The sequence below is a fragment of the Trichomycterus rosablanca genome, chromosome 6 (genome assembly GCF_030014385.1).
Source record: "Trichomycterus rosablanca isolate fTriRos1 chromosome 6, fTriRos1.hap1, whole genome shotgun sequence".
Taxonomy (NCBI): Eukaryota; Metazoa; Chordata; class Actinopteri; order Siluriformes; family Trichomycteridae; genus Trichomycterus; species Trichomycterus rosablanca.
The window spans coordinates 10,028,390-10,040,337 of record NC_085993.1 but is presented as its reverse complement, the minus strand read 5'-3'; the positions used below and the strand labels follow the sequence as shown (position 1 = coordinate 10,040,337).

General features: G+C 41.2%; 1 non-coding gene across 1 annotated transcript; it reads left to right on the top strand.

The window, feature by feature from the left end:
- Positions 1 to 9,016: 9,016 nt before the first annotated feature.
- Positions 9,017 to 9,180, top strand: LOC134317393 (U1 spliceosomal RNA). The gene has a single exon (XR_010013213.1). It is a non-coding gene; the product is annotated as a U1 spliceosomal RNA (small nuclear RNA).
- The last annotated feature ends 2,768 nt before the right edge of the window (positions 9,181 to 11,948 follow it).

Here is an 11,948-nt window from a genome sequence, read left to right as displayed (position 1 = left end):
TTTAATGATCTCAGTAAGGGATGCCTGGGTCATGGGTAAAACATTGACTTTTTCTCCCGTTTCCCTCCATCCCTCCGTCCTCGTCTCCGCATCGAGCTCCTGGCCTGTGAAGGATCCTCCGCCGGGTCGATATCTTGTTACTGCGGCAAAATCAATTACCCCAATAATGCCCAGGGAAATGGGGACCATGATGACTAAAGGCTCCTCCTTCTTCTCTGTGCTGGTGACAGATATTAAACATGAACCTGTGTCTCTGCTCCTGCTTTCTTCGGTGCTATGAACAAATTTGCTCTTCACGGTCGGTAATTGAGCGCAGTAAATTTTAAGCCTTTCACTCTTGTGGATACAGAGTAAAGGACTTAAACGTCTCATCTATAAGCTCTATGTTCTCCATAGTTCTTTTCTTGCAGCAGAGAGCTATTCCTCTGAGGGCTAAAGACCTGGAACTGCAGGAGCAGAATGAAAGTGAAAATTGGTAGGCTGTTTGATGGGCGAGAATGTTATAGCGAGGACGTATTATCTGTGTTCAAGATAACAGAACTATAGAAGAGTTCTATTATGCGCAGTATAGGCATTATGGACACGAATAGTAATAGATTGGTTTCTTTTTGATTTCCATCTCTAGAAACATGCCCAGTCATACACATATACTCAGAGCTTCAGAAACACACACACTCACACTCACAGCTGACTCAGGCGGCATCATTATAAGCAGTCTGTAGAGGGTTGCTATAACAGGATGGCCAGGTCTGTGGGTAATCAAAGTGGTGAAGGAAACCTGCAGTGATAGAACACAGTCCAGTCACTGGTGCACATAAGGATAACATTTAATATACTCTATACCTTCTGAGGTAAAAAAAAGTGACAGCTTCAGTTATATTGCCGTTTAGAGAATATAGTAGGAGTTTATAGAACATGTGACACTCCCCTGCCGTTTTTAATACTTCATACTTGAGTTCATATCAAGTTCATATCAGGCCATAAAATAATAAACCCCTCAAACTGTGGCACTGTGCCACAGCTTGTAGAGTGGCTTCTGCACGACATTATGGGTCCTAAAGGACCTGGGAAGGACCTCCTCAACTGCATATTGATGAATGCTAACATCAGCTAGTTTCTAAGTTTTGCCTGAAGTTACGGTGTAGCTGACTTATGACCCTCTTTCCCCCACCGGAACTGTTGTTTTTACCTCTTTTAGGGGGGTTCAAGTATTAATAAGAAGGTTAAACCCTCCCAATCCCCCCGTATATATTGCCCTGATTTTCGTTTGCCAATTGGTCGGAAGCAACTCTGCGTTCGCTTGGGGACCGAAACTCGGCTCTCGATCACTATGTGTGAACTGTTCAACAACTCGATCCAAGCAGCTCGCCGAGTGCTCGCAGACTCGAGAAAAATATCTAGCTTGTTAAATATCTGAACCAGTCGCCGACTCAGAATCCTGTAGTGTGAAAGGGGTTGCAAGTGGCAGTGAGTGCTATGTCAAACTACAGCCAATGACAAAGCAAGATATGGGGTGAGGAGAAACCCGGGGGAAGAGTTGTAAAAACGTGGAATAGGGGCATAATATAGTTTCTATCAGTATACATCATCACACACAAGCTTTACAGTATTTGTGATCTTATCATCCATGCCAAACCATAATACCAACGCTACACTGCAAAAAATATTTATTAACCTCCAACTCACTACAGAACAGACAATCCCTGCTGGTCGCAAAGCCCGATTCATTCATTTTTCCTGTTTGCTTTTACGCTGCACATCAGCGCACAAACAACTCTGATCGCTCGCTTATTGTTGACATGCATTTTTGGACGTGGTATCATTTAACCCCTCGTCACTTCTTGCGTGTGTTTTCGTGACAAAACGTAGTCTGGGAGACCAGACAGACTCACCTGCGATTCCTCCTGATGATAGATTGTGTAGTGTGTAATTGCAAGAGATCAAGTTGTGTAGTGTGAACTGTAGAGCGATCTGGCAGCTCCGAAAGTTGTGTAGTGTGAACTTGGCATAAGCAGTAGATGACTTTTATTGCTATTTTATTTTCATCAACTGATTTTACTTGGACAGACTTGCAGTGGGCCTGGTTTCACCAGGAATAACTGGCCAGAATATCAATTCATCACAGACAACAGAGGACCTACAAATTAGAAACTGTAAATGACTAGCTTTAATAAACAGGACAAATTTCTCGCATTAAGCTTTAACGATGGCACATTAATGACAAAAACATCACCAACATGTTAGGAAACCTGAGCTAAAGTAAGCCTGCAGCAATAAGATAATTAGCAAGCTAGCATGGCATGTATCTGGCATGTACCTACCTAGACAAGTCAGTTATTTTTGCTATTTATAGTTTGTGATAATAGCCAGGTGGCTTAGCTTGCTAACAACTTGTTTATTCAGGCTTTTTCACAAGAAATAATATAACACAGCACTGACTTCGTATTCTCCAGCTTATTTGCTTCATCATTTTAAATTCACCATACTGAGACATATAAGTGATACTTTAGCTTTTAGCAACCCAAAAAACAGTGAAATAAGTCGCTGTTTGGTCTTTTTTATGAATAAATAATAGAACATCGGAAGTAAATAAAGTGTTTTTATTATTACTAACTGCCATAAATGTTCTCTCTGAGACAGCTTATGAGACTCTAGAGGCTGGTGACAGCACATTTTGATTTCATTCTAAAGAAAACGCTTAAATGATTTCTGGATTTCTCAGACTGTTCAATCTTTCACATTATACCACATAAGGGAACAATAATACACTGACTAACCATGGCAGAAACAAAAATGCAGTGGGGGCATTTTGATCAGTTGTTTTAATGCCCAAAACAATTTTGATCTTTTTTTTAATTATTTTACTGATGCATTGTCTCCCAATTTATTGTAGTCAGTTTGACTTCTGCTGCTGGGGGATCCCTGATTGCAGTCGAGGTGGGTATATTGCTGCTCACGCCTCCTCCGACCCACGCGCAGCCCTTTTTCACCCATGCATTCTGCACAGGCGCCTCTCTATCTGCTAATCAGGGTCCTTACACAGTGTTTGAAGACCCCACCCACATAGTCCGGTCATCCCACCCACATAGTCCGGTCATCCCACCCTAGCAGATCCGTGTCTGATGCAGGCACTGCCAATTATGCCCACTAGATTTAGGTCTCAAATAATACCTGCTCTGTGGTGGTCCTGTGGGGGTCCTGACCATTGAAGAACAGGGTGAAAGCAGGCTAAAAAAGTATGTAGAGAAACAGATGGACTACAGTCAGTAATTGTAGAACTACAGTGCTTCTATATGGTAAGTGGAGCTGATAAAATGGACAGTGAGTGTAGAAACCAGGAGGTGGTTTTAATGTTATGGCTGATCAGTGTATCATCCATCCATTCAACAAAAGTGGACACACATGCCATCCTGACCACCCACATAGCAAAGCTAATTATGCTTTCTTGGACTCCCAGCTATGGATAATGGCTCAGACATGTAATCTAGGTACAATTCATTTTCCAAGAAGCCTAGACTAAAAAAGTTTGCATTGTTAAAAGATTTGAAATAGTCCACAGATTACGTTTGCTCATGGACAATACATTTATTACCCATCCATCCATTCATACATCCATGAATGCTTTGATTTATTCTTCCATCTCTCCACTTTCCCATTGAACCATCCTGCCTCATTTTCACAGATAAATAGAACACATAACTTGCTATGAAATTACTTCAGCAGTTATGTCGTTAACTTGCTGCTACATTGAACAATATCGATAAAGACGTCCTCCCCTATTGTTTAAAGCTCTTAACTGTGGATTGCGGTAACAGGCACTTGCTATAGATTTCTAGATCTTTTGAAGTGCAGGGTGATTTGCGGCTGTGCCTTGTTTGAGCTCTTTTTGTCTGTTTGGTTGTTGTGTTTGGTCTATTCAAGCAGAATAAAGACAAGTAATGAGGAGAGAGAAAGGTATAATCTTCCCGATGAGGCTCCGCACTCACGCTGCTTCTGCATAAGAGAGAGAAAGTGCTGCAGACTGCTAAACACACACAGCTGTAGCACCACACTGCTGTCTTTCTGTCTCCTTTTCCCCCTCGTTCTGTCTTTCTCCATCTACTTCTTTGTCTTTTCTTGTCTCGATTGATTTCATAGAAACACACACACACACAGAAAGAGAGAGCAAAGCAACTTTAAAAAGTGAAATTAAATTTATAACTGCAATACGAGTGTTTCATTTTCTCCAGCAATTGCTTTTCGAATTGTTAAAAGCTGCACTGTGGATGTTGAGATAAGGGCAGAAAAATGGCGTTCAGCATATTTTATTCAAGAGAGGCGGCGAAGTGCTAAGTGGAGGCCGTATTTCGTGGCAGTTATCTCTTGTGAAGGGTCTCCACCAAAGCATTAAATCAATTGCGCTAAAAGTCTTCACGCAGGGCATTTCAATGGAATAAATCATCAGAAGTCAGAAAGGCCTTTTGAAACTTTAAGTGAATGGAAAAGCATTTGAATGTCAGTTCAAAGCCTCTGCTAGGGCAGCCTGGAAAATGTTCTGGAAAGCTGAGAAGCTGACAACCCGACGGTAGGTAAAGTTGACAGCCTGTGTTTAGCATATGCACAGAAAAAGAAAATGGACTGTGCCACTACACACATGAATTCCTTCATGCTGTATGCTAATAACCAGGCTGGATTGGGCACTCGGTGCCAGTTAAGTCATGCATTAAGTTTATTTGCTTTGAGCATCTTAATGGGATATAACACACACACACACACACACACACACACACATAAGCACAATGCTCACTCAACTGTGATCACTCTGCTGCACCTTAGCGCGCCCACATGCCTTATTTGGTCATCCAGTCTATAGCGTCCACACACATGCGTGCTCACACATAATCGCCGCCCTTTATAATTAGAGCTGTTTGGTTGAACACAAGGATATTTAATGGGGTTGCATGTTTTGTACTGGATCATTTCACTCAGTGTGTTTTTGAAGCGGGCAAAACAGCTGGGTGGGAATGACCTTTACATTGACCTTCCTTCATGGGTCCCCTCATCCCACTGGATGTCATTACATCATGGAAAATAATTACATAGCTGTCTGAGAAAGCTAAAAGGGTCAAACCAGACATGATTTCATCCCCCATCAGATAACCAAAACTTTTCATCTTGACCTAAAATGTCAACACATGAAGCGCAGCATTATCTGACACAAGCAGGGTCGGACTTTCCTGGTGTCTTGGACTTGAATTTATTAGTATTTTTACTCAGTCTTGGTATTGGCCATTGGTCTCCCAAAATACCATTTAATCTTTGCATAGCTATTGAAACCAGCAGTGTTCATTTTATTTATTTAACATTTTTATGAATTTTAAACCTTTTAGAAGACAAATGGTATAAAGTTAATACAGCATCTAGTCTAGGCGCCGTTGTGAACAGCAGCCTTTCCAGTAGCTCCGTCAGTGTTGTACTTTAATAGTGTTTATTTTTTGTTTGTGTCACTTTTTCTTTTGCGTACTGGGAGGTTATCAATCTATTTTTAATATGAATCGTCACAAGAAACCATGTTTATCCAAGGGATAGGGATGTAACGATACACTCTACCCACGATGCGATGCGATTCACAATACTGGGTTCACCATACGATTTTTTCCAGACTTCTTAAACAAAATGAAATTGAAGACAAATTATGACAAAGTTTCCTTTTATTATTTCTCTTTAAAAAAATTAAATACTGTATTTGTGCTTATATTTTATTTATTTAAATAATAAATGTCCTTTAATTTCTGAGGTAGGTACAAACTATGCAAAACAATGCTTACCCTTTTCTCTTTTTGTGCAAAAAAAAAATGGAACCCTGTAGTGACGTCAACCAGGTGAGGTGAATAGCGCCAGTGCTTTCTGTTGTTTAAAGTGAATACCGATTCATTATACATGTAAACCGATTTGAATCGTTACACATGTAAATTGATTTTGGTGCATGTTATGTCTTGTGGTGCATCGTTACATCCCTACCAAGGGAATGTCTACTCTCTCTAAGGACAAGATGGAATGCCGGCATCATAAACCCCATACTGGAGGAAGTAGATAGCGCAAATGCAGAGTAGGAGCTAAGCTAAAGGCTAAGCTAATACTGAAATGATGGAGGCACAAGCCCCTTTTTTACAAACATTTTCCTTGAAATGAATAAAGTATCTTTCTATCTGTCTATCTTTCTGTCTGTCTGTATGTTCGTCCATCCATCCAATAGCGTTTCACAAAATGGACATCATGCCAACAAACAAACAAGGTAGTGGTAGTGTGATGGCATTGCTGCTTCAGGGCCTGCCACAATGTACATGAATTCTGCTCTCAGATATAGGAGAGTGTCCAGGAACTGAGAATGTCAGTGATCTGTGACTTGAAGCTTATATGTGGCTGGATTATACTGTACAACAAGACAACCATCTGAATAGCTAAGGCAAAAAGTGGCTACAAAATTAATTAAGAGTGGCTTGGTCAATGCCCTGACCTGAAACCTTTGGATATGTTGGTGCTGGACCTTAAACAGACAGTTCATGCTGGTAAGCTGTACAGTGTGGCTGAATTAGAGCAATGTGAAAGACTGATCAACAGTCATTAAAAGCATTGTAAGTGCTACAGCTACTAAAGGTGGCATAGTCATTTAGACTGAAAATATAGAAGAACAGAACCTAGGTGGGCGGGTACCATGTTGCTGTGCGGCACCCACTGTACCCACTGTGAGCGAGCGAGTTATGTATGCACAGTGAGTCTGTGCTAAAATCACAGGCATAATGAATTGGCCTGAATCACTGTCGGATCAGAGGAGCCGTCGGAAAGGCCAGTCAATTACTGCTAAAGTGAAAAGGTGCTGTTGGCGCTCCACAGGCATGCGGCACGAAGAGGAAATATGAGGGAATGTTTATATGTAGGTCAGTGGGGGTGTTAATGAGAGAGAGGAGAGCCAGATGAAAGAGAAGAAAGAGAATAAACGAATGGCTCTCCTGTAGATCTGATGCATTAGATATGACAGGATCTCACCGCGTACGAACATTTACAGTGGCAGGTTGCCTGCCATCCAAATGACAGCCAAACCCTTCTGGACATACACACACACCTACACACACCACACACACTCACAAACACACATATACAGAGCTTTAGAGTCTAGCGACTCTGAGGTGACAGCTCCTCGATGTATTATTAATGGGCTGCTCAAATCTGCTCAAATCATCCATCCTTGACCCTAACGCATCAGCCATCAAACGTCAATCAGTAGCTGTGGTCAATCAATAACACATTAGACTTGTCGTGTTAACCGCCGCTTAGAGAACATTTCAAATCAAATCTCTTATCCTTCTTATTATTCAAACATAAAAGTTATCTGAGATTGGAATGAATACAGTAGACGGCTTAATGCATAAGTGGAGCCAGAGTGGCTCTACTTGGTGCCACTGGCTACCGTTGGCATTACTAATTTAGTGGAAAATCGAATGCATCTAATGTAAAATATCCCAAATAATGATGGTATAAAGTTTTCAACCTTTATTGTGTTTGATGCAGTAGATCTAATAAGAATCTAATAATCCACGGCAGATGGAAAACTTTTATTACTCATAAATGCACACATACAGTACAATATAATGCTTTTTCCATATACACCAATCAGCCATTGGCTGTTCTTCAATGGTCAGGACTCTCCCAGGACTCTCCCAGGACCACTACAGAGTAGGTATTATTTGGGTGGGGGATCATTCTCAGCACTGCAGTGACACTGACATGGTGGTGGTGTGTTAGTGTATGTTGTGCTGGTATCAGTGGATCAGACACAGCAATGCTGATGGAGTTTTTAAACACCTCACTGTCACTGCTGGACTGAGAATAGTCCACCAACCAAAAATATCCAGCCAACAGCGACCCGTGGGCAGCATCCTGTGACCACTGATGAAGGTCTAGAAGATGAACAACTCAAACAGCAGCAATAGATGAGCGATCGTCTCTGACTTTACATCTACAAGGTGGACCAACTAGGTAGGAGTGTCTAATAGAGTGGACAGTGAGTGGACACGGTATTTAAAAACTCCAGCAGCGCTGCTGTGTCTGATCCACTCATGCCAGCACAACACACACTAACACACCACCACCATGTCAGTGTCACTGCAGTGCTGAGAATGATCCACCACCCAAATAATACCTGCTCTGTAGTGGTCCTGTGGTGGTCCATTGAAGAACAGGGTGAAAGCAGGCTAAAAAAGTATGCATAAAAACAGATGGACTACAGTCAGTAATTGTAGAACTACAAAGTGCTTCTATATAGTAAGTGGAGCTGATAAAATAGACAGTGAGTGTAGAAACAAGGAGGTGGTTTTAATGTTATGACTGATCAGTGTATTTAATCATGTCTGGAAGCTGGGGGCAGAACACAAGGTTGTCCATTGTACGGCCATTGATCGATGGCCCAACCACTGTTCCTAAACACAAACATGATATTCAACATGAATCTGAACTCTGCTGTGTTCAAATAGAAACACTGAATTGTTAAATAATAAAAACGTAGCTGCAACCATTGGAACATTATGGGTGAGTTGAAAGTGTGAGAAAGCAAATGTGTCATGTTTCTTATGTTAGAACATTATAGAAATGCTAACTACTGCTGCAGCTAACAGCTCGATAATTTTGTACATTCATTATTTAAATTCATAACATACTTGTGCCACATTTGGAAGAGTGGGTACCACATAGCATTAACACCAGGAAACCTGGGTTTTATCCTCACCTACAGTATATCAAATGTGTGGTGCCTTGAGATAGATTGTGTCCACGGTGTGTTACTTCTTTGTGACAAGTTTTTCTTGGTGGCAACAGACCCACTGTAAACTTGACCAGGGTAAATGGTTTACTCAAAATAAATGGGTCAATTAAATAGAATCCTCAATTTCAGAAAAGTGGGGCTAGTGTGTGAAGGGGTAATAATATAAAGCAGTGATTTGTAAAGTTTATTCCACTTAAATGAAAGTAAGAACAGTACAACATACTTACCTGACAAGGGCGAGACCATGATCAAGAAGGTGGTTCACCCAGGGCGAGGCTCAGCCATTGCACTCTGGTTGTGTTGACCCCTGCGAAATCCCCAAATGTGGGAATCTCGACTGCATAATTTCTGATAGTGGGGGACTGTGTTCACACGCTCCCCTGACTTTTATTTAAACAATTTCCCTCGGGATTAATAAAGTTCTATCTATCTATCTATCTATCTATCTATCTATCTATCTATCTATCTATCTATCTATCTATCTATCTATCTATCTATCTATCTATCTATCTTTCTACCTGTCTGTCTGTCTGTCTGTCTGTCTGTCTGTCTGTCTGTCTATCTATCTATCTATCTATCTATCTATCTATCTATCTATCTGTCTGCCTATCTATCTATCTATCTGTCTGTCTGTCTGTCTGTCTGTCTGTCTGTCTGTCTATCTATCTATCTATCTATCTATCTATCTATCTATCTATCTATCTATCTATCTATCTTTCTACCTGTCTGTCTGTCTGTCTGTCTGTCTGTCTGTCTGTCTGTCTATCTATCTATCTATCTATCTATCTATCTATCTATCTATCTATCTATCTATCTATCTGTCTGCCTATCTATCTATCTATCTGTCTGTCTGTCTGTCTGTCTGTCTGTCTGTCTGTCTGTCTGTCTGTCTGTCTGTCTGTCTGTCTGTCTGTCTGTCTATCCATCTATCTACAATCACACTATTATTTTTGGAAATATACACTTTTTCCTAATTTTATGCCATTTTTTTATCAACAGCAATTTGCCTGGCAACTAATGACCATTTATATCATACAGGGTTAGTTGTCATTTGTTGTACATCATAATGCAACACATGTAGTTCATCTTTTCAATAAAAGACAGGTCTGGACTGCAGGTAGGCCAGTCTAGCACCTGAACTTCATATGAAATAAATAAAAAGCGCCACTCAGGTGGCACAGCGGTAAAGTACGCTAGCGCACCAGAGTTGGGGTTTCGAATACATCGTATTGAATCTCAGCTCTGCCTTTCCGACTGGGCTGGGCGGCATCATGAACAATGATTGGCTGTTGTTCAGGGTTAGAGGGTAAAAAAGTCGTCCTCATAACTGGTGCAACTGCGGCCCCTGCTGGCTGACTGATGGCGTCTGCACAGGGCTGAGGAATAATGCTGATGGGGGTGTGGCCCTCCATACACTTTGCCCGTCAAGTGTATGAACTCGACTCGTGTAGGTGAAAAATGCAGTCTGTACTGACTGTACTTGCCGAAGGGGGCGTATGTCAGTTGAGAGGCGTCCTCAGTCAGCGGTGAAGGGTCGAATCAGTATAGAGGACGCATTCAGGGTAATTGGACACGACTAGATTAGGGGAGAAAAATTGGGGGAAAAAGTGGGGAAAAATAGAAAAATAAATAAATAAAAAGCAATTACATTAAAAAAAGTAAAACTGTAAAATTGCTAGCCCAGTACTGCTGAGATCTCAAGCTCTTAAGTTCGATTCTCAGCTCTGCTATCAGCCGGCTGGGTGCCTACACAAACATCATTGGCTGTATCTGATGGTGGGTGGGCTGAGGGGATTTGTCACTGCTCCTGCAATCGTGACCTCTGCTGGTTGGTTGAAGGCACCTGCAGAGAGATGGTGAATTATGGAGATCAGAACCTGACGCTTTGTACTTAATACTGATCCCTGTGTAAACACATCTAGTGCAGAGAAGAAGAAGCAGTTGGCTACTATACATGTGTCAGAAAGGAACAGCCATCTTTGGTCAGGCTCAGGGTGTGCAGCAGTGGAGGAGATACAGCTGGTGACTTGGTTAGGACTACATTTGAAGAAATACAGAAAATGCTTAAATTAATAATAAAAATGATGAGAGCAGTACTAAATAAGGTATAGGCATGAATACACAATCCTCACAGATTGTGACCAAAGCTAAGGACCAGTGTTGCTCTGTTGCATCTATTCTACCAGCTGTACCACCATGCCATCCTGGAATAATTCTTAAAGTGCAATTTCCTACCACCCGAATAAAGAAGTCTCAGTGTGTTTTGATAAAACGTGCACAGCTGACCTTCCAGATTCTGAAAAACAACCTGAAGTGTTCCCAGATGTTCAGTTCCTCATGCTAACACTAGAGGACACTGTTGTCCTGCAGCCCATTGACCAACCAGACTAAAGCAGAACGTACAGATTCCTTAGTAACTCCTCCGACACATCTCCACTACATCTCCACTACATCTCCAAATCCCTTGCACTAAATCCAGAAGTCAAAGTCTATCTTTAGATATTCTCAGACTGAGCATTATGAAGTCCTGGATGGTTGGGGAGTTGTATTACTCTCCTCTCCTGAGATTACGCTCCTCTCCTGAGATCGTTAGAAGATAAATGACATGAACATGGACCTACAACTCCATTAAAATCCTTCTGAACTTCACAAACTTCTGATTTTCACACTAGATCCTGAGATAACATTCAACCTAGTGGATTCATAGATAGACTGGAATTAAAATATCACCTACAGTGAGGAACATGTTATGACAGTAATGGAATTTTAATAATTGTTGTGACTGTTCTTTTTCAGTAACACTGTTGGATCATACAATTATCCAGCACTAACGAACTAATTAACTAACTAACTAACTAAACAAACAAACAAATAAAAAATACATAAATGGTTAACTGAGAAAGTTTAGTCCAGGAGATCTCTTATGTAAATTAGAAGTACATACACGGATGAGCCAAAACATTATGACCATCTATTATGCTGTCAAAACAGATCTGACCTGCTGTCACATGGACTCCACAAGTCAAATCTGGATACCATGGGCTCCTTGACTGGCTTGCGACTACAAAGCCCAATACACAGAAGGGTTCGATTTGCTGTGTTGTGACATATTCACCTTAACACCAGGATTAAAAAAATTCAGCAATTTGAG